The 25827-nt window shown below is 39.9% G+C and overlaps 1 protein-coding gene across 7 annotated transcripts in view; it reads right to left on the bottom strand.

Moving 5' to 3' along the window:
- The window catches only part of LOC117421088 (nipped-B-like protein), a 101299-nt gene extending 91978 nt beyond the window's left edge, over positions 1–9321 (bottom strand). For 6 of the 7 annotated variants that reach the window (XM_059024926.1, XM_059024936.1, XM_059024942.1 and 3 more), the window contains exon 1: positions 8820–9321. The gene's annotated coding sequence lies outside the window, so the exon portion shown is untranslated. The remainder of the gene's footprint in view (positions 1–8819) is intronic. The other variant, XM_059024929.1, reaches the window with a different exon arrangement.
- Between the last annotated feature and the right edge of the window lie 16506 nt (positions 9322–25827).

The raw sequence follows: 25827 nt of genomic DNA, 5'->3' as shown, positions 1-25827 counted from the left end.
TATGGATTATGAATAGTAAATTCAGAGGCAATCTGAAAACTTACATCGCCAGTACATAATAGAACTCTATTTAACATTATTTATAGTAGTATCGTGTTTCTCAACTATAATTCTACAGGCAATACAGTTCAAATTCAAACTGATGGAAAACATTTGGATTTTCTCAATGTTTTGTAGGAAAAATGTAACTACATTAAGAGCTCTTAAACATCTTAACATAGCTGCTTTAAAACAGAAAGCTTAATGTTAAAATTACAACTTATTTTTTTAATTAATAAAATTAGTTGACCACTGTGTATTTCTTTAAATAGCCATTTTAAAAATGCATTTAAAAAATGACATTATACTGTGGTATAACGATAACCGTTGTATATTTTTTGACGGTTGTCATACCGTCAAAATGTAATACCGTGACATCCCTAGTCAGCAAACAGAAATACAGGGTGGTAACTTTGACAGCTTTGTGCAGATGGTCATATCCAAAAATTAGCTTGACCTATTTTTTTTTGCTTCAGGTCAAACAAAAACAGACATTCTGTTTGTTACCACCTCACCAGGTATGTTATTTTTTTCTAACCATAACATGCACAACTTTTTTTTTTTTTTTAAATTAAAGGGTTTTTTTCCCCACTCCACTGCTCAGTTGTTTGGGTTCCGAACAATTATATCATAGTAATGTTCAGCATAAAACACTGAGATATATTTTGACGCTTACTTGTTTAACAAATGAAAGCCTAAATATGTATTATGTTGGATTAGATGCGGTTGATTACATTATGCTTAATAAGCTTCCAGCTAGACCAAACTGGTGTCTTTAAACGTCTACACTGCAAAAACGACATTGTCTTCCCACCACTGCAACCTGCAAATCTGTGAGGAGGACCAAAGATTAAAGGGTGACCTTCTTCCTGCTGTCACGCCAACCAGCTTTTTTCACCCGTCAAACTGATACAACTGATGTTGCCAAGCTACTGAACCCCTGAGACGAGACCCAGCCTGGCTAGTCGCCTGATCAGGAGTCGCTGAAGGACAATAAGAAAACTATGCACAATGCATAGGCCAATGCCACACTCACTGTGTGCCCAAGCCAAAAACTGCAATTTGGCACAAACTAAATTGGAAGCAAGTCTGTATGGCTTACTTTGCACTTCACTCAATTTTGTATAAAATTGGGAACAAAATACAAAAAACATCTATCCCACATTGGATTACATCATTAATGACATGGGTAAAATAAGGTGTGTATATCTTTGAATTAGAAATACTTCAGACATGCCAACTTAATTTTGCTTTAATTATACATCTAAAATTTCAAATAGTTGTTTCTTTTTTTTTTGTTTAAGAATCATAGGTAAAACTAATAAATATTAAGTCAAGCAGAGAAATGTTTTGGCTAATGTCTTTACCGTTGTACTGATAAAAATAAAAAAAACACTGAATGCTGCAGTGAAATTTAAATTAGGAAAATGTAGCTGTAAACACAGCATTCATCATTATGATTATAGTATAATAATGGTAGTGAATTATGAGACATCACAGGTGTGAAACTATTTGCTGTGTTTACACCATTTTAAATGACTCAGAGAAAAGGGAGAGTTACTGTAGACTGACTCCCTTGCTAACACTAAGAACAAGCTCAGTGTGCATGATGCAATATGTGAATATGAATTAGACTACAGGTACAACCGGAAGGTGACTGAACCATTAGCTCTTTCCAGATCAAAGACAGAAAAAAATGTGAATGAAAAAGAATGTAAAGTACACAGCTCATAAGTCAGTTTTATTTAATCCTAAGCCACGTTCATAGTGCTAAATACAGGGTTTTTGCAGAATTGTAATCAGCTGATTTCAACCAAATTAGCACTAATCTTAGAAGCTAAGTAGTCCAACATCAGTGCTAATGGTAGTCTGTGAAACAAGGTGAAAATGTAGTTTCCACTAATCACCACTGTTTAACAGAAACCAGGGTTCGACATTAACCGTGGCCCGGTGCCAGTAGAGATCACAGTTTGGCTAGTAGTTGTGAAGCACCACAGGCCCAACTGGGCCGGTAACATTTTTTAACTGTATAACGTATATAGTATAGTGCACATGGCTTCCGTTTCATGAACGCAGGAAAATGGGTCAGTGTGCCAAAAAGCTGAAAAAAAATTTACAAATCCATTTTTAAAAACAAGCACCCCCCACCCCCATAATGGCGTAACTGAACTCGTCCGAGCTTTCCCGCCGCACGTCGTATTTGTTGTACAGTCAGCATCATCTGAGACCACGTACTGAAGTGCTTTTTCTTACAACTAAGCAACCAACTGCAATAATAAGCCAAATATATAGAGTGGAGTGGAAGAAAGACTTAATCTGGTTTCATGATGACAGTGAAACAAATGTCTGTTACCCAGACTTGCCGATAAAACAGCAGCTTACTTGTTGGGAATTCAACATTTAGTTGCCCTCATATCCTGTCTCATAGTAATAGCAAGATAGCAGGTGTTTGTCTGCTGCTGTGACTGCAGTGAAAAAAGATGCACCGACGGATACCCAGAAAGCTGGACAATAGGATCGAATTGTCTAACGTTTTTGATTTGGGATACAATGTGTTCAGGTAAGAAATGCCATTCACAATCTTTACAGGACTCGTTCACATCAGCAGTAAGATTGATGCTTACTTGGGAGAGGCTACAAGCGAAAACGATCTGAGAATGATTATTTTTATTATGATTATTGTTTGAATAGTGTTTATTATTAGGATTAGTATAAATCTGTTAAGCTTTTAGCGCTGCTGTAACCATATGGTAACAGCTCGGTTGCTGGTTTGCTTGTAAAAAAAACGAGTGTCATTTGTACACATACATTCAAATCTTGAATATAGCATTTTAATTTTCTGACAAGCACACCAATGTGTTTTTTTCAGGACCGAGTCAGTTTGTGTTTACAATGCAATTTGCAAGTGCACTCGGCTCGTTTATATGGCGTGTGAACCGGATGTTTACACTTACACAGGATTACCCGATTTATACAGTGAAAAACTGGGAGTTTTTTTTTTCTTTAATTTACTGACGTCATAGCAACTCTGAAGCCAAAAATAACAGTATATAAAATAACACAATAATAGTTTAAAAATTAAACATTGGGTGAATTTATTGCAGATAACTCATTATTTTATTTGTATATTGTTATCTAGTCAAAACATGTTAAATGTACAAAAAGCCAGAATTAAAAAAAATAATCAGCTATTGCAATTTAAATATATGGTATATACATAATTAGAATGGTTAAACAAATAATCCATAAGATTGTTTATTTTATTTTTGAATGAGGCTAACACACAACCCAACACATTACTCTGCTGTTAACTTGCCGAGCAGGGCGATACAGTTTTGTAATTATTATTGGGCCAGTTAAAATGGTATCCGGGCCAGTAAAAAAAAAAATGCCTCAGTGGCCCAAGGGGCCAGTAGTAAAACATCTAAATGTAGAGCCCTGGAAACCCTGGTAATTTTCTAAGTACAATTTAAGAAAACATTTATATTTTTTAAACCATACTTTTAGTTGTTCTCGTCTTAAATTTGTAAGTATGACTGATTTGTCTTTGGTAGTTACAGAACTAGGAAGAGATTAGTATCCTGATTAGAACAGCCACAATAACCACTGCAGGCTCTAGTAAAAAATATTTTCACAATGATTCCCACCTGGGCTTCAATTTCTCATTGGTGCACTCCCCTTTTCAACTAGGAAGTTCTAAATGCCGTGTATAAATCAGTACACATTGAATAGATAAAATACAATGCCCACATCCGCATTGTAATACTGGTTGAAGCGAATGGGAATTATCCACATCAAAGCAGTCCGATACTTCATACATATAACTATTGAGGTGGAGTACAATCCTTAAAACATTTTAACTATAGTAAATTATACATAATGTGTAATTATATATATCCCATGCGTAAGCATTAGTCCTGAACTGTTCTACAAAACATTTTCTCTGGTATAGCTCAGACATGACTTATCTTTTGAACAGTTTTAACACATGCATTGTATAGGCTGCAACAGAACAACAAAGTATGTTTAAAATATGCCCCAATGTTACAGGTGTGCTTGGACTGAAGTAGGTTACCATGCCCACATAACAGAAAACATGGTGGCAAGTATCTACTTTGTGGAATTCGTGTTAATAAAAACAATGTATGTTTAAAAACCTGGTTATGGAGCATTTGGTGTCCTTTAACAGTGAGAGCAGTAGGGGGTGCCTGGTTCAGTAGAATAGTTGTTTGTCCTTTGATCTTTATAGAATTTTGCTTTTGTATATTCTATTGCTCTACACCTTTTTGTACTTCTTTCTTTCAGACAGAAAAAGTCTGTTTGTGGCTTTTAGTGTTTGTTTCTTATTGTTAAATTGTCAAAAACCTTAATAAATAAAGAAGAAAAAAAATGTATACCATAACATTAAGACTGTACTTCATCGGGACTCCCCAAATTGTCCTCGAAGATCTTCAGTTTTTTTAGTCCTGGACCCTCAATGGTAAAAAAGTTTTGAAGAGCCCTGGTACTATATTTAAATCTTATTTTAAGCAGTGAAAATGCATTAAAAAGAAACAGCAAAATTACAGCTTGTAATACTGAAAGCTACAGTAATGAAAAAAACATAATAAAAGACTATTTTACTTACAATACAATGAGCTAGTGCACTTACGATACAAGGTGTACTGTCGGCTTGCACGTGCCTTTTCTTTATCAAATATAACATCAGCAACGAACAGTACTGTAACATTTAACTTTATTCAGCTAGTTAACAAAAACAATTATTTGAATGGCTTTTCAACTGTTAAAACCTACATAACAAAGTAACAAACAAAAAATATCAGTTCAGCAGTTACTGATGTGAACATTTCCACCGGTTCTTGTTTGTTTTTAACCCAGGCATGTCTTGGGACAGATAAATGACAGTTAATAACAAACAATACAGTGCTAGTGTAACAAAAAAAATAAATACAGATTGAGTATTTTTGTCATGGGTGGATGGGCGATAGCAAACAAACACCCATGACAGAAATACCAACATGTTTTTTTATGACATGTCTTGTCTATACTATGAATGCTTACATCAACAAATACATACTGTACATACATATTTAATTTTGTTGTAAACACATGGCGTTGTACAAGTTAGTTTATCAAGGACTATATTAAAACTAACAGTATTTTTTATTGTAATGCGTCTTTTGACATCACTACATTGAAGCCTACCTATGTTTTAAATTACAAGTGATTGTATAGGCTTACTAATCACTAATAAATAAATGTAAACGAATACACTAATTACTTTATCTACTACTGTAATCTAGTTTATTTTAATGCCGTGAAATTCCTCTATTAAAATATCCTCATGCAAGTAAAAATGAGATCAAAGTTTACTTCCATCTAAAAATATTTCGTATTTTGTGATTTTGTTTTGCAAGCAGTGTTTTTAAATGACATGCAGTATGCTTAACAATAGAATGTATTTGTTGTGCAGTACGTCACAATGGATTAAAAAAAAATGTTTCATGAGACAATAAAAATAATTCAAGGAAGTTTAGCCACATGAATGTTAATGTGGTAATGTAATATTTTCAAATAGAATAAATCTGTTACAGCACTGACACGGATAAACAGGTGCTGACTGTAGCTAGAAGTGTGATGTATGTATACGCATCAAACTATATTCCAGTCACCTGGACATTTATCCACCGCAGAGATATTTATGTAACTGCAGCCTTACAATTTGTTTAATTTATAGATCATTCTTTTTTCCAAATAAATGATTAAAAAAACATTTACAGTTATGAATCAGCAGTATTTACAGAATTAAGACATTTTCTTCGCTAAACATAAAAAAAGACTAACAGTGACAAGCAAATTGTAATTATGATGCAATCCAATTTATTAAAATAATATTAATAAAAGTCATGTAAGTCCTGTGTTTAAAACTGCTTTAGTATGTCACAAAACAGAAAACCCCTATTTTTGTAACTGGTATGCATTCACAGCTGTCCTTACCAGCCATACAATAAAAACAGGAACTTTAAATAAGCAGCCATATGTCATAAGTTGCCATTGACAATAAATGTGAGCTTAACAAGACTCAGGCTACAAATCTACTTTTTACAAGCTTACAATGGTTATGCATATACATTATAAACTATATAAAATGAGTGAAGGGATCACTCAAAACACGTGAAGCTAACATTGAAGTAACCCCCCCCCCCGCATTTGAAAATTAATAGTTCACAAAATTAAATGCTTATGATTTCCTGTACCACTACAAATTATTTATTTTTTTTCTTGGGTGTGGGGGGGGTGGATATCTATAAGAATATGAAACTTCAGCTTCACCAAAATCTAACTGGAAAAAACATCATTCAGCTATAATAAACAATAACATATTCTATAGGCATAGACCAATCAAATTGTAAACAGGATTTGTTATTGTTAAAATGGTATTTTTATTTTACTATAACATAACCGAAATACTGCTTGTTCCTAGTCAAAAAATCACACACAACTGTATATACTCTATACTGGAAGAATATGATGGTGTTTACTACTCTAGACTATTTCTAACTGAAAAATGCTTCATTCTTACCCAATTCCTTTAAAAGTTGCTGCTCAGTTTAGAGAACATTCCCTTCTGCTAGTGCAGGCCTCAAGCCTGCCTACCAAACCATTATCCAAGACTGGATACCATAATCATACGTCTATTCTAGGCTAAAACCACCAACAATTATAATGCACAAATCTACCGAAAGTGAATATTGTTTTGAACTTAATAATATTCACTCTCGTTTTGCAAGCTCATTGGGGCGTTGTGTCTACCTGAAAACAATACTGTCCGACAAAAAGCATCAGAAACCACCAATGCTAAACGTGGAATTGAATTTGTTTAATGCTATAAGCGACTGATTCTAGCGTAACATTTCGTATGACTGGTTTGTTATTATTATTGTTATTATTAAACGTACTTGCTGTGAAAATTATTATGTTAAATCTGGCGCTTCAATCTGGGCCCTAAATCCTGCTGCAACCAGTCAGGATCGTCTGATAGGAGGAAGCAGCCCGCACAAAAGACAGGAATCTGAGATTAGAGGAAGGGAGGCCTGGATAGGGGCTCAGCGGGATCCTAAGGCTTTTTAAAATTCAAACAGCTCTTTGCCTGTGCAAATGAATCACTGTCTATCGATCTGCACAGACCGTTACCAAAAACCTCTGCTCGCAACCCAACCGCTCGCCTTTCAGATACAATAGGTTAATCTTTCGATTTACAATCTCACTGTAGCGACATATATCAGATACATTTTAAAACTAACATCCGCAAAACGAACCATCCCAATACATTCAAATCAACCAGAAACGTTCACCCCGCTATCTGTGTTTACAGAGTAGTATTTCTCATCAGATTTCCATGCTTAACCTTTGAAAAAAAATTACGTTATTACTGCACCAAAGCTGGGGTTCATAAGCCTTTCACATTAAACAAATGAATGAAATATATGCAAGTGTTTTATTTACTTATTACAAAAAATTGTATGATTAATAACATATCCACAACCAACGTTAAAAAGCCTAAATAGTAATAGTGTATGCTTTTTGTGTACCCAATGTGACAGCAATTTACTACAATTGCAAACACATCTGCCCTAAAATGACACCACACTGATTACGTATTCACACATCATCACCAGTCAGATACAAACGGAGGCCGTCACTGACCTACCCTGACAAGCCAAGACTATTTTAATATTTTGCATTCTGTACTGTACTACTCAATCTCCAATGAAGACATGTCCAAGTTACATTCACCGCACATTTGTTTTTGATAACAGTGGTCTAATTAAAGCTCAATACATTTTATTCTTTTTTGGTTTTCTACAAAACCGGCAATCCACCCCAAACGTCGAATGAGTTACATTATTTTGAATCCCTTCTATAACAACTTGCTGAAAGTTTAATATTTCTCGCTTTTATTAAACTAATTTACCTCAATGTCCAGCTAGTACAACAATGTGCGGTTCTTCTGTCAGGATTTGCGGTTCACTATGCTTTCATGAAACTGTAGGCATTCATCAGCATGCAATTAGCATATTTATTTGTTTCAGTTTATCTTCCAGCCGCTGATGACTGTGGTTTTGCTTTGAGAGACTTATTTCAAACTTCAGATTAAGTTTATTTCTAAGGGCACACAAGCCCGTCATCACACTTGAAATGGTGTCTAGTAATCATGTTTAATTAATTTAATTCATGGTCACAGACTATAAAACCTAAAGAAGAAAAAAAAACTAAACACTGTAGTCAGATATTGAAGAGTCCTAGTACTTCTTAACAACTGTCATAAGACACTTTTCTTCATATAAATAATATTGGCGCTAGATAACTGTAATGGGTTTGTTTCCTTGATCGCATTTCATTCGAACACCGATTTATATTAGTCTCATTTATAACTAGTAAGTAAAACTACAATCAGCACCGAACAAAAACATTTTCGTCACAAATGTGATACATCACGTTCTCCTCCATACAGATATATACAAGCACCATCGCTGGTTTATTTCCATGTTTGATCATGTGAATGGTTGTTGTGTTTATTGTTTCTCAGAGGCCTGTTTGGCCTCTCAGGGCTGGCTGAATCCTCGGACTCACAGTGAATGACAAAACCGCGGCACGGCGCCTCTCAGCGGGCACAGCGCATACAACCACCAAAATACAAAAACGACAGTAAATTCCTCACAAGTTGGACAGTTGAAGCACATGATATATACAACCCCACAAAAAAGTAAAGTAATTACCTCAGAATGTTTGTTTTGTTGGAAAAAAATAAAATAAAACAAAAAGCTTGTAAACGATCCGAGTCTGTCGCTCTCTCTCACTCACAGCTCTGAGAAATAATATAACAACAATAATCCGGGTCGGGAGGGTTCGCTCTTCTTCCGTCTCACTGCAAACATGTAGACTCGAACGGGGGTTACTAAGGAAACATTTGTTTAGCGAACCTCTTCTAGATTTTCATACCTTGAACGTGGACATGTTTGTAAATTTCGAAGGTTTTGGAAATATTATGTAAAAGAATCTGAGGCGGCTGCCTGTGATAAACGAATCCACTCAGACTATCTCGTTCGCTCTTTCTCCCTCTCGCAGAACAAAATGCCGACCGGAAGTGCCGTTGCAGGAATGACTCCCTCCACAGGCGCCAAACCAACCAGCAGCAACACACTCATTTCCGTTGCTCGCTGCTCTCCATGCATACAGCAAGCACTGCTGCGAGACGCAAGTGGCTACTGCCATAATGTGCACTTAGGTAAACAATGCACTGGACTAATGAGGGAATTTGAAATACACAGCACAGGGTTGGTTGGCATACTACTATATCTCAATAAATGATATGGTCTTCTTTACACGTGACAAATTAGGCAGTCATGTTTGGGCTGCTGTGACCTTGTTCTGGTGTCTGTTAGATCTGTTTTTTAAATATTTGTAATTGTACTGTTTTGAAGCACAATGGCTTAGATATCAGGCTAATATTTGAGAAATTATGAACCTATGTGATCATAAATAAATACTTCCCCATTTATTTGCTTCTCTGTAGTACAATCATTCTCAAAAATGAGCATTGTGTTTCCATTGTGCTTTTTAATAGAGTCATCTATGACAAGCAATGACAAAGTTAACATGTGACTGATAAAATTAAAAATATGAATTTTGTAAATGCCAGACCTATTCCTATAGGGAAACGGATGAATTGGATTACATATAAAATGTAGTAACTACAGCCAATAAAAAAATGCTTTTTTGTGTCTTACAATAACTTTTTTACAATTATCACTACAGTACAGTTACAACACAATGAAAGTCACCAGCGGGGTGGGTGTTCCTCTGGTTGGTTGATTGTCAGAAATATCATAACTATGTATAGTAACTAACTACAAATCACACATAAATTGACAAATGGCACATTGTACACATGGCTATAACTAGCTATGAGGACTCAAGGATGTGTCCCCGGTTGTTTTTTTGCATCATCAATGCTGAGCTCATGTAGAAATTCTGCTAAAGTACAAAAGACTCCTTAATTTGCTCTGTTGGTTTGCAGAGTAACATAGATTTGGAGGATGAATAGTAAATACCAAGCAGTCATATAAATACTGCCAGCTATAGCTTGAAACCTAAGTTTAACCTCAGTAGAATATCAGCTCTGGTAATGGCCCTGATTGTACATATACAGTAACTAAACTCCCGGAATCAGAGCTAGAAACTATAAAATAAATAATTTAAAAAAAAGAATGCATCAACAAAATGCTGTATTAAACAACTTCAACAACTTTTAAAACAGCTTTGTGTCATACTGTCCAAACCTCATTTCCCTCAGCTCCAAAGTGAGGAAAGTTATATATTGCATTGTCCTTGCCAATTCTTTCTCCTCATAAAATATCATTCTAGCAACTTGCATGCTGTGTGTTTTTAACTTGAAAGTACACAAATACAATGCAATGGCTGTTCAATTAAAATGGTACCTTGTCCAGCCCAGGACGATTTAAGAGGCATTAAATAAGTTGGTCTCTGATAAAAATGAAATACAAAAAAAAGATTGCACATCTTCACAGTAAAACAATTCTTTAGTTTAAACAATTGTAACAATAACACTATAAGGGGCTGTGTGGTCTGGTGGTTAAAGAAACTGGGCTGTAACCAGGAGGTCCCAGGTTCAAATCCCAGCTCACTCACTGACTCACGGTGTGACCTTGAGCAAGTTATTTAACCTCCTTATGCTCTGTCTTTTGGGTAAGAAGTTGTTGTAAGTGGCTCTGCAGCACACACCCTAGTCTCTGTAAGTTGCCTTGGATAAAGGTGTCTGCTAAATAAATAAATAAACAAATAAATAAATAAAAATACAGAGAAAGTTAACACTCCCTGAATCATACTGGAAATGAATCACATATACCAATTATAAAAAGGTACAGTGCTGTGAAAAAGTATTTGCACCCTGTCTGATTTTCTGCATTTTTGCAAATTTTTGATACTGAATGTTATCAGTTCTTCTACCAAAACCTAATAGTAGATAAAATGGACCCTGAGTGAACAAATAACACAAAAATGTGATACATATTTCATTTATTTATTAAAGAAAGTTATGCAACACTCAATGCCCCTGTGTGAAAAAGTAATCGCCCCCTTAGACTCAATAACTGGTTGTGCCACCTTTAGCAGCAATAACTGCAACCAAACGCTTCCTGTAGTTATTGATTAGTCTCTCACAGCGCCGTGGAGGAATTTTGGCCCACTCCTCCATGCAGAATTGCTTCAACTCAGTGACATTTGTGGGTTTTCGAGCATGAACTGCTCGTTTCAGGTCCTGCCACAACATCTCAATGGGGTTTAGGTCTGGACTTTGACTAGGCCATTCCAAAACTTTAAATTTATTGTTCTTCAACCATTCTGATGTAGATTTGCTTGTGTGTTTCGGATCATTGTCTTGCTGCGCTTCAGCTTCAGCTCACGGATGGATGGCCTGACATTCTCCTGTAGAATTCTCTGATACAGAGCAGAATTCATGGTTCCTTCAATGATGGCAAGGCGTCCAGGTCCTGATGCAGCAAAGCATCCCCAAACCATGACACTACCGCCACCATGCTTGACCGTTGGTATGAGGTTCTTACTGTGGAATGCAGTGTTTGGTTTTCGCCAGAAATAACGGGGCCCATGTCGGCCAAAAAGTTCCACTTTTGACTCATCTGTACATAGAACATTGTTCCAGAACTCTTGAGGATCATCCAGGTGCTTTTTGGCAAACTTGAGACAAGCATTCATCATGTTCTTAGTGAGCAATGGTTTCCGTCTTGCTGCTCTGCCATGAATCCCATTTTTGCCCAGTGTCTTTCTGATGGTGGAGTCATGAACACTGACCTTAGCCGAGGCGAGAGAGGCCTGCAGATCCCTGGATGTTGTTCTAGGGTTCTTTGTAACTTCCTGGACGATTTTTACGTCTTGCTCTTGGAGAGATTTTGGCAGGACGGCCACTCCTGGGAAGATTCACTACTGTCCCAAACTTTCTGCATTTGGACAATATGGCTCTGACTGTGGTTCGGTGGAGCCCCAGAGCCTTAGAAATGGCTTTGTAATCCTTTCCAGACTGATATGCAGCAACAATTTTTTTCCGGAGGTCTTCAGGAATTTCTTTTGTTCGTGGCATGATGTGCCTCTAGAACCTGTGTGCTGACAACTTCACTCTGATGGTAACGGCCAAAGTTTTATACTGGGCAGGGCTGGCCCAAATCAGGCCTGGTTGTTAACCAAAGTACTCAAACAGCTGACCCTAATTATCCCTTTAACTGGGTTGAGTTAACTAGGGGGGGGGGTAACTTTTTCACACCTGGAGATTGCATGTTTGAATACCTTGCACACCAAACAAATGAAAGAAGCACCAAACTTTGGTGTCATCTTTTCTCTCAGACTCCCTCTATATACTACTACAACCCACAACAAAATCTGACCAAATACAATGTGAAAAATGTGCAAAAATGCATAAAATCAGACAGGGGGCAAATACTTTTTCACGGCACTATATATACAAAAATGGCATTAATAAAACCGCATTTTACAGGATTTGTAAACAAAAGCAGTTACTCCAAATACACCCATTATCCCAGAAGCACTAATGGACTACGTAATGTTATTTTAGGTCAGATAACCCAGTACTAATCAGCGTCTGTGAAATCAGCGGTACATTAAAACAAACCTTAGTAAGTTTGATAAGGTATAGATGAGAGTAACAATATATATATATATATATATATATATATATATATATATATATATATATATATATATATATATATATATATATATATATGCCATCAAGAGTCAGTCTTTAGAAAAAAGGGGTGTGGAGCCAGGCATGTTGTGACAGTGGCAGAGCCTCCGCTGTGTAGACAGACCAGACTGTGAGAGCTGAGGCATTCTGCATGCAGCTCCCAGTGTAGATGGCTTTACCAGTAACTGCCTGAAGGCTGAAAGGTGTAGCATTGACTGTAGCAGGAGGCTATAGGAGTTAACCACCTTCATGCAAACCAGATAATGGGGGCTGAATGGGCCTGAGAGAATTCCATAATGTGTGCTGTCATTTTCAGACTGGAATTGGGACCGAGCGAGACAGACCCCCTGGATTTGATTCATTACCAATGACGAAGGGTTTAGACCACTCCAATAATATGAATTAAAAAGTAAACTTGTATTGTAAAATGGGTTGGCTCAGCCCAGTATGTTTTTCAGGTATGAAGATGACATACTGTGACATCCACAATATATCAAACTGTAAAAGTCTCTTTTATTGATAATCATAAAACGATTCTAGACTGGTTGTATCAAAACACACTTTTAACTTTTACATATAGGGCCTTATTTAATGGATACTTTCTCTTGTTTCAGATAATGCTTTGCACTCTGACCTGCTCTGAACTAAGGTGTAAATTCAATCATTAAATACTGCACAGTTATGCGACACACATTATTTTTTCTGTATTTATGGATTGACCACACGTGCCCCCTCCTTAATTGTTGTTTGTATTTTTATGACTTACTCTAATCCAGGTCTCACTTGCAAAATAGATTTTCTTATCTTCCCAATCTTCTATAAGTCATATATATATATATATATATATATATATATATATATATATATATATATATATATATATATATATATATATATTGTAATATAGCGGGTTGTGAGAGACGGCAGGGAGGGGGTTAACCTCCCTGCAAGAAAAAAAAACTTGTTTTTTTTTTCTTGCAGGGAGGTTAACCCCCTCCCTGCCGTCTCTCACAACCCGCTATATTACAATATATATATATATATATATATATATATATATATATAAATACAAACAAATACATACATTCTACAAAGGTGGGTCATGACGCAGTTCAGAGCGGGCCATGGGAGAAACAACATTCTATTTTTCACATATATAATAAAGAAAAGCAACAATAAAATACTAATGAAAAAAAATAAGATTAAAATAAAAAAGAACAATTTACATTAAGTTTATTTACAGTGTTACAGGTTTAAAAATGATTTTGATTTCTGAAGAAGTGTTAATAGTGGGCCGTAGTGGCTTGTGCAGCTCAACAGGCTGGCCTCAGGCAAAAAAACAAAACAAAAAAACTTTGGGAATCCTGCTCAACAGCATTTGCTCGTGCTTGTGCTGCAGGTGCTAAATTGTCCAATAGAGGGCAGCACAAGCAACATCTACTGTTATTAAATCTATGGGGATTACACAATTAAACATTATGTCCGCACAGTCCCAGAACAATTATCAACTGTTCCAAATGAGAAGATATTCATGTCTGTATGTAATTGTAATGTGTATCAAGACTTTTCATACAGGTAATCTCAGACCCAACCCTGTGTATTTATAATCTTTCTCCATCTATCTATCTATCTATCTATCTATATAGATATATAGATAGATATATATATATATATATATATATATATATCTATATCGTATTAGGTCTCATGGACATTTCTACACTTCACAGCGGCGTTTTGAAAACACCTCACGTTTTGTTTTTGTACTAAATTGTGCGTATGTAATGTAAATAGGCCTTCAAAGTGTATTTATTTGTGGTACGGTACGCTTCTTTGTCCTGCTCACCCTGGCACTGCTGGTAATCATTAGAGAGACCTTTCTACTGCATTTCACATGAACTAAAGGTCTACGGAATTTCGTTTTATAATCGAATGAAGTTAAATATTTCCACAAGTAGCCTATCTGCTTAACATACCCTTTTACAGTAATATCTACAGTTTAGTGCCTACTCACCTAATGAAAACAGTGAATGATTTATTGCGTTTTCTTTAGGCCATTCGAAATACAATCTGATACTGAAAGCAGGCCAAATAATAATACAGATAAAAAAATAAAAAAAAGATTTAAGATTATTTTACTTCAATGTCAAAATAAACATAAAAAATAATGATGGACAGGTAAACCAATACCTACCACCGCAACGTCGTAAGTCACGCGCTCCGATCTCCCGCGTTTTAGATGTGCTGTTTTAAAAGTGTATCAGTGCAAGCAATATGTGATCTGAGTATTTATGGTTATATCAGTAACCAGATATATATCTAGAGAAACGCTTGTTCAACTGTTAAAATAAATGCTACTGGGTGTTACATAATGTGGGGGTAGGAGGAACCCCATTTGTCTGTCTGTCTCTCCTTCCATTGTAAATTTATATTGGCAATTGATATGTTAATATGTATATAACTCTTTGTTACATATCTATTTATGTATAACATGTGTATATGGCTGTAAAAAAATCAACTTATTTATATTATTATTCATAACCTGTTACTTAACATTTGTACATTAACTGAATATTTACTGGAAAATTTGAATACAAAAATGTTAACTAGTTAAAGTGATAATTTGTTAAATCCTATTAACAAAAATGCAATTATATATATATATATATATATATATATATATATATATATATATATATATATATATATATAACAAAAACAAAGCACCCTTTGTTGCGTAATCTTAGAGGTATATCACATCATATAAGATTGAATGGTTTGTAAACATGAAGCAAAATAATAATGTGAAAAATGTGAAAAGATTGTATCACTGATATGCCCAGAAGTTAAAAACAACAGTGCAGTGAAAAGGCTTGTTTCTACTGGACACCACCTGTAATGGAACTTTATGGAGAGTCTGTTCTAAGATACAAGACTGTGAAACCAACACATTGGCAACCATCTTAGGTTACAAACTAAAGTGAAGGGTGTTGTTCGATTATGCCTAAGGAGAATCCTGTGTACTATATATACAGGCCCCACTGGCAATCTTCTACATTTATCTACCTTTATAATTAAAATATATTCCAATTAGTTGTTCTAATACATATCTGTTTTGTAACTTCAAGAGTCTTTGACAATGTTCCTTAATAAGTCAAAACGTAATGGAAGTCAAGGACTAAGCTTCATGTGGCTACCCAAAATAAACCTGGGTTGGCCCTGCAGTGCTTACATCTTTGGAATACATTTGAAACCTTCTCAAAAGTACTGCAATATATACAAGTAAAAATTACACTTGAACAATTATAACTATATTCTATTATTCAAAATATAGCTCCAAAATCATATTATTTAACTTAATGTTATGTTTAAGTTCTGCTGTATGCAGATTCTTGGAGTCTTTTATTTCTTCTCTCGAAAATCTGCAGTTGTATCCAAGGATTTAGAATAGCATTTTTCTGGCAAATAGTAAATGCTGTATACTTTTCATGTATTCAATATTTGAGCCATATTTTAAAATACATGTTTTTACTAATAGGTCTCAGGTAAATTAGGTTTATAAGCAGTTTCAAAACTTTCTTATGAATTCATACATATACTGTATGTGAAATGTATCCTTACAAACCATAGTATGGTACATAGTGCATTGCAAATGAAGATACAGTATAAAATGTACAACAGAACTAGATAGTAAGTGTTAAATGATTGTATGTGATCTGCAGTAAACGTGTGAACAGTCCTGCATTAACAGAAAAGATCAAAAGAGCGCCATCTAGTGAGTATAACACATCTGCAAGTTTGCAGTGACTAGATTTTCTTAGTTTTTTCTTTAAAACAGAATGTAGTTTTATTGAACAGACGCATTGCCTGAGATTGGAAGGCTTGATCCAAATCTAAACATCCCCTTTACTTTATGGCTTTGTCATGATAGAGTTTAGCCAGGAATAACTTATGATAATGTGATGTTTCACTTATAAAGCTTTGGAATTAGACTAACGCAAACTGTAATGTATAATGATATCACTATTGCCTCTAGAAACTGGAATTTACTGTATAGAGTATGAGAGGGTGTGTGTGCAAGCTAGTTTCAAATGAATTCATCATGCTGGAAAAATCACATTGGTTGGTTAAGAGCAAAGGAAGTGACTTAATGATGGGATTGCACAAAAGGAGTCAGTCTTTAGAAGAAAGGGGTGTGGAGCCAGGCATGTTGTGACAGTGGCAGAGCCTCCGCTGTGTAGACAGACCAGACTGTGAGAGCTGAGGCATTCTGCATGCAGCTCCCAGTGTAGATGGCTTTACCAGTAACTGCCTGAAGGCTGAAAGGTGTAGCATTGACTGTAGCAGGAGGCTATAGGAGTTAACCACCTTCATGCAAACCAGATAATGGGGGCTGAATGGGCCTGAGAGAATTCCATAATGTGTGCTGTCATTTTCAGACTGGAATTGGGACCGAGCGAGACAGACCCCCTGGATTTGATTCATTACCAATGACGAAGGGTTTAGACCACTCCAATAATATGAATTAAAAAGTAAACTTGTATTGTAAAATGGGTTGGCTCAGCCCAGTATGTTTTTCAGGTATGAAGATGACATACTGTGACATCCACAATATATCAAACTGTAAAAGTCTCTTTTATTGATAATCATAAAACGATTCTAGACTGGTTGTATCAAAACACACTTTTAACTTTTACATATAGGGCCTTATTTAATGGATACTTTCTCTTGTTTCAGATAATGCTTTGCACTCTGACCTGCTCTGAACTAAGGTGTAAATTCAATCATTAAATACTGCACAGTTATGCGACACACATTATTTTTTCTGTATTTATGGATTGACCACACGTGCCCCCTCCTTAATTGTTGTTTGTATTTTTATGACTTACTCTAATCCAGGTCTCACTTGCAAAATAGATTTTCTTATCTTCCCAATCTTCTATAAATTATATACATATATATATATATATATATATATATATATATATATATATATATATATATATATATATATATATATATATAAATAAATACAAACAAATACATAAATACATACATTCTAAAAAGGTGGGTCATGACGCAGTTCAGAGCGGGCCATGGGAGAAACAACATTCTATTTTTCACATATATAATAAAGAAAAGCAATAATAAAATACTAATGAAAAAAAATAAGATTAAAATAAAAAAGAACAATTTACATTAAGTTTATTTACAGTGTTACAGGTTTAAAAATGATTTTGATTTCTGAAGAAGTGTTAATAGTGGGCCGTAGTGGCTTGTGCAGCTCAACAGGCTGGCCTCAGGCAAAAAAAAAAAAAAAAAAATAACTTTGGGAATCCCTGCTCAACAGCATTTGCTCGTGCTTGTGCTGCAGGTGCTAAATTGTCCAATAGAGGGCAGCACTAGCAACATCTACTGTTATTAAATCTATGGGGATTACACAATTAAACATTATGTCCGCACAGTTCCAGAACAATTATCAACTGTTCCAAATGAGAAGATATTCATGTCTGTATGTAATTGTTATGTGTATCAAGACTTTTCATACAGGTAATCTCAGACCCAACCCTGTGTATTTATAATCTTTCTCCATCTATACATTTATGAAAGATTATGTTACTTGTTGGGCTACGGTAAATTCTACAAAACTAGTAAGTAAAAAAAAAAACACAGGAACACAATTTGATAGACTGTCATGACAGGTACAACATTCAATGTCATAACAGTACTGGCAATCAGCATTGCAGAAACGCAGTTTAGGGGGTAAAATTAATCTCTGCTTCTTAGCATTAACAGGTGAGAATTTTTCTTGCATATGAATGTGAGGTGGAAATAATCATGCATATACAGTATATATAAGTATATATATATATATATATATATATATATATATATATATATATATATATATATATATAATCTACTCCTTTACAAGTCTGTTCATTTGAATATTTGTATTTGATTTAATTTCCAGTTTCTTATACTGCTATTATATTCTGTGGATTGATATTACTCTTGAGAGACGTGAATGTTAAGCCAAGACAGAAATGTTTTCAACAGCGTGTACTTTACTGGAGTTCAATAAACAGAATAAGCAATTGTATATTTGTCACCCTCTAGTGATGACTTTTATTTCTACACTTTTGGGTTTATATAAAATTCAGAATTTGCACCATATTTTCTTCTAGAAAAATAACAAAAACTGATTTTACAGTCAGTTTTCTTGCTAGCTTTAAAATGTACATGTTTTTAAAACAATAAGTGGTGGAAATCAGACATTTGTGTGTTCTATAATTCCTAAGGAAATACTGAATAGTTTACTGCTTTATATCAAGTATTTTAAACTGAACTGTGAGTAGATGTAACCCCTAAAACAAGTTTTCTGTGCAATGTCATGGTACAAACGGAGCAAAGTGCAGTCAAATATTAGAAATCCAAATTAAGAAAATGATGAGAAAGCACAGTCAAGCATGGTAAATCACATTCAGACTGTTATTTCCAAAACTTGTAAAACATTACTTAACAGGACAAAACACATTATACATTTAAATTAAAAATTAAACCGAAGTTTTACTTATTAAAATTATAAACATGAGTAAATATTTTCAAAATCCTCTTACAAAGTTATATAAAGTGTGGCAGTCTGGCTCGCAGTGGTGTGGTGGATGACGTCACGGACCAGGAAGTAACTGACTCCAAAACAGTGGATGGGCGGGTGAAACCGAGTGCAAAAGCACTCAGCGTATTTAATAATAAACAAACAAAAGATTTAAACAAAATACAAACAAAAGGGCACGAGGGCCAAACGAATAAATAAACAAACAAGTAAGTGCCGTGCTGGATAATCCAGCACGTATTAGCAATTGTTTTTTAAATGTTATTCCTTCTCTCCGCTCCCCGTACTCTCTACTCCAAGACCCCAACATCAAGTGCAGAGAGCTGCAGGTTTATATACTCTGGCCGAGGGATTAACTAGTTGGTAATTATCTTATTATCCCCCGGCCAGAGTCTGCACGCGTTTGGTAAGGATGCATGACTGTCAGCTATTTAAATAATCAGTAGCTGATCAGCCATGCATCCTCACAGGGTTTTTAAATAATAATAAAAGACGCGGCGCTTTTACCCGCGCCGCAAACAAAAATACAAATAATAATAAATAGGGGCGGGACACTCCGCCACACATGCCCCCCCTTGTGCGCAGCACACATGGCCCCAACGGCCACCTCCCCCCTCAGTCTTAAAGTCCCGGAAGAGGGGGAAGCAAGTTACTTCTGGGGGGTGGCCATGGTGGAATCTCTGGCACCCCCCCATTCTTCGTGGCCGGCAGCTCCCTCTTCCGGGGCTCCCGCCACACTCTATCCTGCCGCGAAAGTGCGGCTGGGGGAGCTGGTCTCCTGACCTCTCCCCCCTTCTTCATGGCCGGCAGTTCCCCTCCGTGGGGCTCCGACCACATGATCTCCAGCCGCGAAAGTGCGGCTGGGGGAGCTGGTCTCCTGACCTCCCCCCCTTTCTTCATTTCTGGCAGCTCCCTTTCATGGAGCTCCGGCCATCGTGTAGCGACCCCAGGCGAAGCAGGATCCCTGGCGACCCCAGGTGAAGCCGGACCCTCGACGACCCCAGGCGAAGCAGGATCCCTGGCGACCCCAGGCAAAGCAGGATCCCCGGTGACCCTAGGCGAAGCCGGACCCTCGAAGACCCCAGGCGAAGCAGGATCCCTGGCGACCCCAGGCGACGGCAGCAGCAGCGGACCCTCGGAAGGCGACGGCAGCAGCAGCGGACCCTCGGAAGGCGACGGCAGCAGCAGTGGACCCTCGGAAGGCGACGGCAGCAGCAGCGGACCCTCGGAAGGCGACGGCAGCCGCAGCGGACCCTCGGAAGGCGACGGCAGCCGCAGCGGACCCTCGGAAGGCGACGGCAGCCGCAGCGGACCCTCGGAAGGCGACGGCAGCCGCAGTGGACCCTCGGGAGGCGAACTCGGGAGGGGAGCCCCCGGCCATGGAGGCGGCAGCGGGAGCTCCACTTCTCCCTCGTACCCTGTGTCCTGTGGAGAACAAAAGGCAGCCCCAGGCGATGCAGAACAGCCATCCCCAGGCAATGGCGATGGTGGGAGGGGAAAGCAGTCCTCCCACAGCGGCTGAGACGGAACCAGCAGGTATTCACCCTCTGCTGGTGGAGCTGGGAGTGGCAAGCAGTCCTCCCACGGCGGCTGAGGCGGAACCAGCAGGTATTCACCCTCTGCTGGTGGAGGTGGGAGGGGCAAGCAGTCCTCCCACGACGGTTGAGGCAGAACCAGCAGGCATTCACCCTCTGCTGGTGGAGGTGGGAGGGGCAAGCAGTCCTCCCACGACGGTGGAGGCGGAACCAGCAGGCATTCACCCTCTGCTGGTGGAGGTGGGAGGGGCAAGCAGTCCTCCCACGACAGTGGATGTGGAACCAGCAGGCATTCACCCTCTGCTGGTGGAGGTGGCGGAGGCAGAGGCAGCTCTTGCTGCTCTGCTCCTGGTGATGGTGGAGACAGAAGCAGCTCCTGCTGCTCTGCTCCTGGTGGTGGTGGAGACAGAGGCAGCTCCTGCTGCTCTGCTCCTGGTGGTGGTGGAGACAGAGGCGATGGGGCGGATGCTGGCCACTCAGAGGGAGGCTGTGGCGGTGCTGGCTCCCTCTGCTGTGGCGGCTGGGCTGGTGTGTGCCATGCTCCCTTCAGCAGCATAAATAGAGGCTGCTGGGGAACACCAGCATCCTGCCCTTCTCCCCCCCAGAAAAATTCAGGGGGTTGAGCCTGTAACTCCTCCCCTTCTGGCTCTTGGGACTGCAGCTTGGGTCCTAAGGCTGTGGAAGCGCAGACTTCCACCTCTTGGGCTATGGACGCACCGACTCCCCCCTCTTTGGGCTGTGGACGCACCGACTCCTCCCTCTTGGGCTGTGGACGCACCGACTCCTCCCTCTTGGGCTGTGGACGCACCGACTCCCCCCTCTTGGGCGTAGGACGTTCGGGCTCCCCCCCCTCGGGCGTAGGATGTTCGGGCTCCCCCCACTCGGGCGTAGGACGTTCGGGCTCCTCCCACTCGGGCGTAGGACGTTCGGGCTCCTCCCACTCGGGCGTAGGACGTTCGGGCTCCTCCCACTCGGGCGTAGGACGTTCGGGCTCCTCCTCCTCAGGCTGTGGAGGCGAAACCAGCAGGCATTCTCCCTCTGCTGGTGGAGACGGTAGCGATGGCTCCTCTCCCTCTGATGCTGGAGACGGTAGCGATGGCTCCTCTCCCTCTGCTGGTGGAGACGGTAGCGATGGCTCCTCTCCCTCTAATGCTGGAGACGGCAGCCATGGCTCCTCTCCCTCTGGCGCTGGAGACGGCAGCGATGGCTCCTCTCCCTCTGGCGCTGGAGACGGCAGCGATGGCTCCTCTCCCTCTGGCGCTGGAGACGGCAGCGATGGCTCCTCTCCCTCTGGCGCTGGAGACGGCAGCGATGGCTCCTCTCCCTCTGGCGCTGGAGACGGTAGCGATGGCTCCTCTCCCTCTGCTGGTGGAGACGGTAGCGATGGCTCCTCTCCCTCTGCTAGTGGAGACGGTAGCGATGGCTCCTCTCCCTTTGGTGCTGGAGATGGCAGCAGCAGGGTCTCTCCCATATCCGCAGCCAGGTAGTTGAGCACCATGGCTGCGATGTCTGGGAGGGATGCTGGGTGGTGTTGCTGTTCCCAGGCCTCCCAGCGCTCCCCATCTCTTGCCCACAGGAGGTTGATCACTGCAGGGAGGGCTTCCTCATAATCCCTCCCCGGCTCCACCAGCCAGTCCCAGACTCCCTCAGAGGAGAGTGCATTCGTCCTCTTTGGAGGATGCAGGTCCTCCCTCACTGGACGCTCTGGCTCCTCTTTCTCCTGCCATGGAGGGGGTTGGTCGGGTGCTATGTGACCCACCTCCCCAACAGCGAAGCACCACTCCTCACCTTTCAAGCAGGTGGGGCAGACGTCCAGCATGGTTGAGCTACAGTGGGACCTGCGACCGGCCCCACGCTGCTGTAGCTGCTGCTTCCTCCGTCCGCTTCTTCCCATATTTTTTTTTTTTTTTTTTTCCCCCCAAAAAACACACAAAAACCACTTTGAAAAAAAAAACGAACAAAAAAACGAGCTTTTCTTTCCTGGTCCGGCTATTGGAGGCGTTTGTTTTGTCCCACGCAGGACACCATATGTGACAGTCTGGCTCGCAGTGGTGTGGTGGATGACGTCACGGACCAGGAAGTAACTGACTCCAAAACAGTGGATGGGCGGGTGAAACCGAGTGCAAAAGCACTCAGCGTATTTAATAATAAACAAACAAAAGATTTAAACAAAATACAAACAAAAGGGCACGAGGGCCAAACGAATAAATAAACAAACAAGTAAGTGCCGTGCTGGATAATCCAGCACGTATTAGCAATTGTTTTTTAAATGTTATTCCTTCTCTCCGCTCCCCGTACTCTCTACTCCAACACCACAACATCAAGTGCAGAGAGCTGCAGGTTTATATACTCTGGCCGAGGGATTAACTAGTTGGTAATTATCTTATTATCCCCCGGCCAGAGTCTGCACGCGTTTGGTAAGGATGCATGACTGTCAGCTATTTAAATAATCAGTAGCTGATCAGCCATGCATCCTCACAGGGTTTTTAAATAATAATAAAAGACGCGGCGCTTTTACCCGCGCCGCAAACAAAAATACAAATAATAATAAATAGGGGCGGGACACTCCGCCACATAAAGAAAGAACACAATAGCAGTGGTAAAGCGTGGTAAGTGTATGGTGCAGCCATGGCTTACTTCTTTTTATTCCCTTTAGAATGGAAATGGTCATGCAGGTGATCTGAGTTCACAGGTACCTGCTGGATTTAGAACTCCGAACAGTTACAGGTTGAATTGAGCTGTGTGAGTCTTGAGCTCAACTGTGTCTACAGTTACCAGCTGGTATCTTACAGGTATATAGGCATGTGGCCAAATGGGTTGCAGTGCACAGGTGTAGAGGTGATGCAGTGCTCAAGTAATGACAAACACATAAGTGTACGGTCCAAACAATGTTTATTTTGATACCGTTTTATAATCCAGGTCTTTATGACCGCAAATGATAATCCCAGGCAGTACACAGCAATGTGTATTGCACTGTTAATCACGTGTTACAGTCCTGAAATAATAAACACAGTATTAAACACACATAAGACACACACACGATCACAAGTCCACAGTGAGTGCTAACAAATACAATTTATTTATGCACAGTGGTGTCCGGGTTTGATGCTGGCTTTAAGTTACAGCTCCGGATCGTGTTAGCCGTCTAACAAGAACAAACAAGTATAATTAGACACGACAAACAAAGAAAACACTCATGATAAGTTTTTAGTCCTCCTTTAGTGGTTCGCTCTTAACCATAACAAAGGAACAGATCGTCTGGCCACGTCCCCTTTTGTACCATCAGTCACGCCCCCTTGGTTAGCGAGTGCAACCGTTCATCCTCCAATCTGAGGTTGCCACATTGCTTCCCTTCTGGGGTGATGACTTGGTGTACCATAGCTCCGCCCCCTTTCTAGATGACCGATTTCCACCTTTCCCTGGAATGAATTGCCAGACCATCCAGTCCGGGGCACACTGTTCCCTTTACACAGCTTCCTCATAGATCGGGAGGGAGATTTATAACCAAGATTCATTCTTTCTCTGTCACATACCACCGCTCAGAGTGGAGCCGAAGGAACACTCGGCTAAATCTACTTTTCCCATTACTCCCTCCTCCCGGGAAAAATAATCCACATTTTGGTGGTCTTTACCTGTACAGTGAATCATATGATACATGAAGGGCTGCAATGCCAGATACCACCATGTTATCCGGGCATTGCTGTCCTTCATTGTGCTTAACCACTTGAGTGGGGTGTGGTCTGTGACAAGATCAAATGAATGTCCCAGCAGGTAGTATCATAAAGAGTGAGTAGCCCATTTAATGGCCAAACACTCCTTTTCAACTACAGAGTAGTTGCGCTCTTGGCGGAGCATCTTTTTACTGAGGTACATGATGGGGTGTTCTGCTCTGTCTCCCTTTTAGGACAAAACCACCCCCAGGTCAACATCCGAAGTGTCAGTGTGGCGGATGAATCTCTTGTTAGAATCTGGTGTGATGAGGGTGGGGGCCTGACAAAGTCTCTGCTTGATAGTGTCAAACGCCCCCTGACATTCTCCTGACCATTTAATCAAATTTGGAGCGCTCTTTTTCAACTAAGGGATTGACCACTGTGGCATACTCCTGGATGAATCTTCGGTAATAACTGGCCAACCCCAATAGGAACTGTCACTCTTCTGCTAACAAAGCTGATTTCATCTCTGCCTTTGCCTCCCACCTCTCGCTCGATTTCCTTGCTCTCACTGAAACCTGGCTGTCCCCTGATAACACTGTTACTCCTGCTGCCCTGTCCTCTCTCTACGTCCTGTCCCATACCCCGCGTCTCACCGGACGGGGAGGTGGGACGGGTCTTCTCCTCTCTCCCTCCTTACTCTTTTCTGTCCCCTCTGATCTCACCTCCCTCTCTGTCACTACCTTTGAATTTCATGCAGTCCAACTAACCTCTCCCTGTCAACTCCTGCTCATTGTTTTGTACCGCCCCCCTGGGCCTCTCACTCACTTTCTGGATGAACTCGACTATCTACTCTCCTCCCTCCCCTCTCTGTCTACCCCGACTGTCCTGTTGGGTGACTTCAACATCCATCTCTCCAACCCCAGCCACTCTGCTGGATTCCTCCCTCTCCTTCACTCCTTCGACTTCTGTCTCTCTCCGTCCCCTCCTACCCACAAAGCTGGCCGTCAACTGGACCTCACCTTCTCCAGGGCCTGCTGCCCCTCCAACCTCTCTGTCACCCCCCTGGACCTCTCTGATCACTATTTCATCTCTTTTTCTCTGTGTCTCCCCCCTCTCCCTGCTCCTCCTACCCCCACTGTCACCTCTCGCCGTAACCTCCGCTCTCTCTCCCCCTCTGTCCTTGCC

Source organism: Acipenser ruthenus, chromosome 1, assembly GCF_902713425.1.
Source record: "Acipenser ruthenus chromosome 1, fAciRut3.2 maternal haplotype, whole genome shotgun sequence".
NCBI lineage: Eukaryota > Metazoa > Chordata > Actinopteri > Acipenseriformes > Acipenseridae > Acipenser > Acipenser ruthenus.
Note: the sequence above shows the minus strand (reverse complement) of the source record. Positions and strands in the feature narration are given on the sequence as shown.